Source organism: Lithobates pipiens, unplaced genomic scaffold (genome assembly GCF_037356315.1).
Source record: "Lithobates pipiens isolate NorthernLeopardFrog02 unplaced genomic scaffold, aLitPip1_a1.2 Scaffold_16, whole genome shotgun sequence".
NCBI classification, from domain to species: domain Eukaryota; kingdom Metazoa; phylum Chordata; class Amphibia; order Anura; family Ranidae; genus Lithobates; species Lithobates pipiens.
The window spans coordinates 478,742,047-478,750,295 of NW_027507748.1; the positions used below are offsets into that span (position 1 = coordinate 478,742,047).

At 49.8% G+C, this 8,249-nt stretch overlaps 1 protein-coding gene across 25 annotated transcripts in view; it reads right to left on the reverse strand.

Annotated features, from left to right (window-relative positions):
- MBNL2 (muscleblind like splicing regulator 2) overlaps positions 1-6,498 on the reverse strand; it is a 223,511-nt gene extending 217,013 nt beyond the window's left edge. For 22 of the 25 annotated variants that reach the window (XR_013274601.1, XR_013274600.1, XM_077483025.1 and 19 more), the window contains exon 1: positions 6,333-6,498. The gene's annotated coding sequence lies outside the window, so the exon portion shown is untranslated. The remainder of the gene's footprint in view (positions 1-6,332) is intronic. The other 3 variants (XM_077483004.1, XM_077483007.1, XM_077483006.1) reach the window with 1 other exon arrangement.
- Between the last annotated feature and the right edge of the window lie 1,751 nt (positions 6,499-8,249).

Sequence of the window (8,249 nt, forward strand, 5' to 3'; positions counted from 1 at the left end):
TTTTACTTCCTCTGTTTACCTGCAAAGGTAAAGCATAATGGGCTACTATGTATCGCATAGTAGCCCATTATGTGACACTTTCCTGACACAGGACCCAGCGATTATCACAGCAGTCCCCTCTTCCACGAAATGCCCATCTTCCTTCCGGGTATCATGGCTCCGGCGCTGTGATTGGCCGGAGCCGCGATGTCACTCCCGCACATGTGCATGGGAGCCGCCACTAACGGCATGATCGCATGCATGCAGGTAAGCCTTAATCTAAACAAAGTGGTCTGTAAGGGTTTACAACCACTTTAAGCCAGCCATAGATGGATCACATCTCACCCAGTTCAGCAGGGACAGGCTGAGATTTCATCCATGGGTAGGCTGGTTGTACTGAAGTAGATCCATCAATCTAATTCAGTACAACCTGCCTGTTTTGTATGCGATTTTGGCCGGGAGCGTGTCCTGCTGGCAGGGAAATGTGTTGATTGTAGAAAATCAGGGGAAAGCAAATAGCATCATTCATGGCCTGCCTTAAAGGAGAAGTCCAGCCAAAGCTCTTTTGGCTGGGCTTCTCCTCTGGGTCAAAGGAGTGCAATTGCTTTTGCACTCCTGTGTCCCATTTTCAGCAGAGAGCGGACTGAAGTCTGCTCTCTGGTGATAACACAGAAATCAGTCCAGGCACCGCATCATCTTTCCAATGGAAGTCTGGCGCCTTGGGCACAGGCAGTTTGCATACAGGGCATTTTATCTGTCCCTGTAAGCATGTAAATACTTGGTTGTGTGATTTACTAGCTTCCATTGATTTGTACAGGTGGCTGTACACAACACCTATGACTCCCAAGTGCATAAATACACTTGTTTTTACAATGTAGGAACCAATACACATGTGTGAATGAGCCCTTAGATGTGGCATAGAAATAAGTTTGCTTTTTACTGTCTTAAAGACCTCTTTTCCCCCGTTAATGAGCCGTTAGAAATGGCACAGAAATCAACTTGTTTTCTTACAGTATAAGGCCTCATGCCCACGAGCGTTTTTACAGCCGCGTTTAGTAACTTTTTTTACAGCTTAAATATGCATCTCCATGTTATTCAATGGCCTCATACCCACACAGGCGTTTTTTGAGCTGTAAGTGGCATAGGCGTTTTTAAACTCCAAACACCCAGGACCAGGCTCCAGCACTAGAGCTGTAAAAACGGCAATAAATGCTAAACGCGACTTAACGCTGTATACAGGCGTTTCTCTTTCTCTATTGAAAATCAATGATTCCCTCTGGGAGTCCATTGATTTGAATAGAAATGGCACCAGAAGTCAAATCATGATACTCCGACATGCGGTGCGACTTGTGCTGAGGATCTTGATGTGGAACCCCCGCCAAAATTGGCTTGGGGTCCCCCCAGGACGATACCAGACGCCCCGGTATGGATTTTTAAGGGGAACCCCCATGGAAAAAAATGGCATGAGGTCCCCCCCCCCCCCCCAAATCCATACCAGACCCTTATCAGAGCATGTTGATGACAAGGGCCTCTTCCCGACAACCCTGGCCATTGGTTTAACAAGTCACACACACTCACATGGGAGGGTGGGATCTGGGGGCCCCCTTGTTAAAGGGGGCTTTCAGATTCTGATAAGGGCCTGACAGTCAACGGCCAGGGTTGTTGGGAAGGAGGCCCTTGTCCTCATCAACATGGGGACAAGGTGCTTTAGGATGGGGGGCGCAGGGCCCCACCTAACCAGGGCATATAGCCTGGTATGGTACAGGAGGGGGGCATGCTCGTTCCCCTTTCCTGACCTGCCGGGCTGCGTGCTCCGATAAGGGTCTGATATGAATATTTTGGGGAGGGCCCCCCCCCCCCGCACCTTTTTTTTTTTTTTTTTTTTTTTTTTTTGCAGTGAGGGTTCCCCTTAACCACTTCAGCCACGGAGGATTTTACCCCCTTCCTTACCAGAGCACTTTTTGCGATTTGGCACTGCGACGCTTTAACTGACAATTGCGCGGTCGTACAACGTTGCACCCAAACAAAATTGACATCCTTTTTTTTTCCCCACAAATGGAGCTTTATTTTGGTGGTATTTGATCACCTCTGTGGTTTTTTTATTTTTTGCGCTGTAAACAAAAAAAGCGACAATTTTGAAGAAAAACACAATTTTTTACTTTTTGCTATAATATCCCATAAAAAAAAAAAAAAAATCGCAATTGATTGGCTTGTGCAAAAGTTATAGCATCTACAAAATAGGGGATAGATTTACGGCATTATTTTATTTTTTTACTAGTAGTGGCGGCGATCTGTTTTTTTTTTTTTTTTTTTGTTTTCTCTCCTTTTTTTTTTTTTTTTGTTTTCTCTCCTTTTTTTTTTTCCCCCCTCCTCCCCCCTCTCATATCTGCAACATTATGGCGGCCACGTCGGACACTTTTGACCCTTTTTTGGGACCATTTACACATCGATCGGTGCTATAAAAATTGCACTGATTACTGTGTAAATGTGACTGGCAGGGAAGGGGTTAACACCAGGGGCTGCTGCAGGCAGGGCCGCTGTTAGAAATCATGGGGCCCCATACAGCGTACCTGACAGGTCCCCTTGGTGATCATCATTGGGGAGTCAGGGGACTAAGCCTCAGCCTGTGTGATGTGTGTGTAGGGGAATTGCTTGCCTGTGGGACCACCATCAGGATTACTCTTTCAGTCTCTCCTTCAGGCTCCAGCAGCACGGCACTTACTGAGGGAAGGGAGCCGCATTACAATTGAATCCATCCGCCCAGGAAAGCATACAGTGAGCACAAGGTACACAGATGCTGAGCAGGGATTGTATGCCTCCACCCGAAAATAGAGAAAAACTTCCTCTTCTTCTCTCACCTCCTGGGCCCCTCTATTAACCTGATGGGGGCCCAGGAAGGTACTATATACCTTGCCAATCAAGTAGGAGCAGGTTAATAAACTTATTTAGCGAATTCGTTTTTTTAGCTAGAAATCTGCTCGGGCCCCCCCTGCTGGCTGGGCCCGGTACAACAGGGCTTGTTGTGCTGACCTATCAGCGGCCCTGGCTGCAGGGGTTAATATGTTCCCTAAGGGAGTGATTCTAACTGTAGGGGGGAGGGGACTCACAAGGGGAGGAGACCGATCGGTGTTCCTCTGTACTGGGAACACACCATCGGTCTCCTCTCACAGCACGTGGATCTGTGTGTCTACATACACAGATCCACGGTCCTGCTGTGTTCCCAGGCAATCGCGGGAGCCTGGCGGACTGGAGATCCCATCTGTGGGCATCACATGTCTATAGGCCGGGACTGAAGTGGTTAAAGTCCATACCAGATCGAAGGGTGTTGCATCGTCCTGGGGAAACCAAGCGTGTTTTTTTGTTTGTTTTTTTTTCTCCATTTTGGTGGGCTTCCCCTTCGAGATCTTCAGCACACAAGTCGGATCATCATGATCAGACTTCTGGTGTGACTTATATGCAAATCAATGGGCTCCCATAAAACGGCTGAATGCGCATTGACGCCAATGCAAAATGCTGATAAAAATCGCGTTTTTTAACGCTGCTTTTTTCCTGGTGTCGGTACTAGCTTTACAGCTCGTTTTTTATAACGTCCGTGGGCACGAGGCCTAAGATCTCTTTGCCCAATCAATGAGCCCATAGAAATGGAACAGAAATAGGTGTCATTTATGATGTTAAGACTTCAATGCCCCGTGAATAAGCACCTAGAGTGGTGCAGAAATACACTTGTTTTCACAGTGTACAGCCCTTTGTACCCCTGAAAGTTAGCCCTTAGGGTAGGGCGGAAATATGCTTTTTTTTTTTTTTTTATAACATCTACAGCATTCTACTTAGCGGAGGATGAGCCCTTAGATATGGCGCAGACATACGCATTTTATGGTGTACAAACCTCTGTGCCCCTGTGAATGAGCCCCTTGAGGTGGTGCAGAAATACACACTTTACGGTGTATAGCCCTCTGCACCCTGCAAATGAGCCCTTAGAGTGGGGCAGAGATATGCTCTTTTTATGGGTTACAACGTCCCTGTGAATTAGTCATGGTGCAGAAATATACTAATTCTTTATAGTGTGTCACCCCCAACCCCCCCCCCCCTCTGTGTCCCTGTGACTGACCCCCTTTTATTCTGCACCTAACTATAGGCAGTGCATAATCGTCGAAACGTGCAATGATTTGCATTTCACTAATCCTAGTTCATCAGGCCCTAGGTTTCAGTGCAACCACTACTAGCCATAGCTAAGGCTTGTGAAGTCAGCATTAACGAAATATAGCAGACATGAATATTCATGTACGCTCTGACACATGTAGTGACATGCCACCCTCTTCTCCAGCTCTGGTGGTTTTGAAGGAGATGAAAACTAAAGTCGAGGAGGATGAGTCATGGCTGTGACAGAAATGGAGAAGGTGCAAATCCAAGGACTGCCAGGAGCCCGCTCTGTGTGCAGAAACACTGGCAGCTGTGACCCAGACATTGACTCTCATGAACATCTGTGTGACCTGCCCACTACCTGAAGACGGGGGATTATTAGGATGGAAGTCAGCAGAATACAAATACATGGAGATTGATGGGAAGTCAGAACATACATACAAATACATGGAGATTATTAGGCAGTCAGGAAAACATGTAAATACGTAGAGATTAGGCCTCATGCACACTTGAGTCCAACAAAACGCCTGTTTTACAGGCATCCAGCATTTTGTTTTTCTTCCTCTAAACCCCTGGTGCCCAACCTTCAGCCCTTTGGTATATTATGTGTGTCCCCTTGGGCAGCTTGTATTGGGGACATTGATTAGAGCAGGGGTCTACAAACTTTCCTAACAAAGGGCTAGTTTCCTATCCTTCAGACTTTAGGAGGGCTGGACGCTGGCGTCAGTTGGAGGAAGGACGCCACGCTGTTGGTCAGAGGAATAATGTCTTGTGTCAGTGAGAGGAATACTTCCCCAAGGGCCAGATAAAGGCAAGCAAAGGGCCACCCCCCGGGTGACAATTTGGAGAGTACTGGATTCGAGTAACATGTTCCCAGGTTTATATTGTATTTTGCAGCACATCCCCACAAAGAAAGGTAGCATGTCCACACTGTCTGACCCTCCTTTTCTCTGTGTGCGGCTCGGTCTCCTCGGCTCCCAGTCAGCGGTCTATGTGTGCGGCGCTGTCTCCTCCGCTCCGCACACATAGACCGCAGACCGGGAGCTGAGGAGACTGCGCTGCACGCAGACCGGGAGCTGAGGAGACTGCGCTGCACACATAGACTGCTGACCGGGAGCGTCTCCTCAGCTCCCGGTCTGTGTGCGGTGCGGTCTCCTCAGCTCCCCGTCAGCGGTCTACGTGTGCGGCGCGGTCTCCTCAGCTCCCCGTCAGCGGTCTACGTGTGCGGCGCGGTCTCCTCAGCTCCCCGTCAGCGGTCTACATGTGCGGCGCGGTCTCCTCAGCTCCCCGTCAGCGGTCTACGTGTGCGGCGCGGTCTCCTCAGCTCCCCGTCAGCGGTCTACGTGTGCGGCGCGGTCTCCTCAGCTCCCCGTCAGCGGTCTACGTGTGCGGCGCGGTCTCCTCAGCTCCCCGTCAGCGGTCTACGTGTGCGGCGCGGTCTCCTCAGCTCCCCGTCAGCGGTCTACATGTGCGGCGCGGTCTCCTCAGCTCCCCGTCAGCGGTCTACGTGTGCGGCGCGGTCTCCTCAGCTCCCCGTCAGCGGTCTACGTGTGCGGCGCGGTCTCCTCAGCTCCCCGTCAGCGGTCTACATGTGCGGCGCGGTCTCCTCAGCTCCCCGTCAGCGGTCTACGTGTGCGGCGCGGTCTCCTCAGCTCCCCGTCAGCGGTCTACGTGTGCGGCGCGGTCTCCTCAGCTCCCCGTCAGCGGTCTACATGTGCGGCGCGGTCTCCTCAGCTCCCCGTCAGCGGTCTACGTGTGCGGCGCGGTCTCCTCAGCTCCCCGTCAGCGGTCTACGTGTGCGGCGCGGTCTCCTCAGCTCCTTGTCTGTGTGCAGCAGGTCCCCTCCCTGAGGTGTAGAGAGGAACCCTCTAGAAGTATGGCCCTCTCTTATATACAGAACATGGTCCACACACACACACACACACACACACACACACACACACACACGTGTCTATAGGAAACAGGAGGGGTAAGTCCAGTCATAGGTACCCTGTGGCCCCCCAACTACTTGTAGGTGTCGCCCTTCCATGGAGCCGAGGCAGGATGGGCTCGGTCCGCCCTCCTCCAGGGGCTGAGGAAGCAGTGACACCCAGGCAGGCTGGAGCTGTGGGACAGGGAGCGGCTGACACATGGAAATCTCTGCAGAGCCGAGGCCTGGCGCCTCATTCCCTCCCGCCTTACACACAGTTCAGGCTCAGACCTGGCGCTCTTACCTGATATCAGAAGATGTATGCCGGGTGACAGCGACGAGAAGAGATGACAGGAGCCGTGCAGTGCAGCCTATGGATGGGCTGAGAGTGGAGAAGAAGAGGCGGGCGGAGCTGCGTATGTGTGTGTGTGTCAGCGAGCTATGTAAAAAGGGGAGGAGAGGAGGAGGAGGAACAAGAAAACTTGTCAACTTTCCCTGTGATTGGAGCCAGGCCCTACTCATAGAAGGGCGGAGCCTCCTCACTGCTCTCCGCCCCGGGGCCTCATTTACGCTGCCAATCATATGCACGTCTTCTAAACACGTATGAATGCATGTAGTCATGTCAAGGCTGCTTTAACCCTGAACGCTCAGGGCCAAAGCCAACAGCATTGGTTCCAGCGATCAGCCCCGTACAGCCGCAGCCTGCCATTGACCTGTCCTTCTACATGTGCTCTTCTCCTCCGATCGCCTTTTACTGCTGACAGGAACAAGCAGCCACAGGCTTTTCTGGCACTTTTCTGTTTAAATCAGGATTTTTTGCTAGAAAATTACTTGTAACCCATTTTTTTTTTTTTTTTTTTTTAGCAAAGACCATATGGAATAAAATGGCGAATGCTGCAATATTTTATGTCGCGCTGTATTTGCGCAGCAGTTTTTCAAATGCATTCTTTGGGGAAAAAATACACTTTAACTGCTTGCCGCCTGCCCAACCTCAAATGACAGAGGGACAGTACAGCTCTCATTCTGGGTGGACCTCAAATGACGGCACACCTGAACGGCGCGCAGGGCAGCGATCACGGCTGTGCCGTGTCCTAGCAGCACCACCATCTTTGTAAAGAGTCGCAGCCGCTGCTCTTTAACCATGTGATCGGTCTGTGTCCAATGACAGCCAGTTACATGTAACCATGGAAATGCTGGTAATCATGTGTGGCAAGGAGAGCCGATCAGTGGCATCTCCTCGCAGGGGACATCCAGACATGTAATCAGGGCCAGGGCCGTCTTTAATATTGATTGGACCCTGGGCAAGAATTTTCTTGGGGTTCCCCCCCCCCATGCAATTTCACTCTCCACCTGCTCTGAGACATACAATAAATAGCAGCTAGACTTAAAATAAGTTTATTGTATCAGATCAGGCAGCGATTGGTTTTAATTGGTTACAGCATATCATTACTGCTTAATGCTTGGTTGCTAGAGGTTACAGTACATATTACGGTTCACTGATTAGTTGCTAGAGGTTACAGCAAATGATTTCTGCTTGTTAATTGGTTTCTAGAGATTAACATGCAGTAATACTGCTCACTGAATGGTTGCTAGAGGTTACAGCACATCATCTCACTGCAGGGGAGCATGATACACATATGAATGCTGCCTTTATTTACATATCGATGCCGCCGGCCACAGCTATTTAATTAGTAATGCCACCGCTATTGACATACTAATACCGGCTATTTACATGTAAACACAGGGTCTGCAGGTGAGTCATCTGTACACAACAATAGGGCAGAGCTGTGCAGCATTAGTACCAGCACTTTACACTGAGATCAGGACACATCACAGGACTAAAACTTCAAGGGACAAGGGAATTTAAACTGGGATAGTTGGCAAGTATGAGGCAGCTGCTTTGGGCCCCACAACAATGGCAGGGCCCAGGGCAGCTGCCCCTTTTGCCCTGTCTTAAAGACGGCCCTAATCAGGGCACTGATCATCAGTGCCCTGATTACAATAAAGCACCAGCAATCAGTGCCCATTAGTGATGCCAGTCAGTGCTGGCTATCAGTGCGGCATATTAGTGCCTCCTCATCAGTGCCCACCAATGAAGGAGAAAAATTACTTATTTACAAAATTTACTGACAGAACCTAAAACTTTTTTTCCCCCTAAAATGTTCTGTCTTTTAAAAAGAAAAAACAGCAGTGATTAAATATCACCAAAAGAAACCTCTAT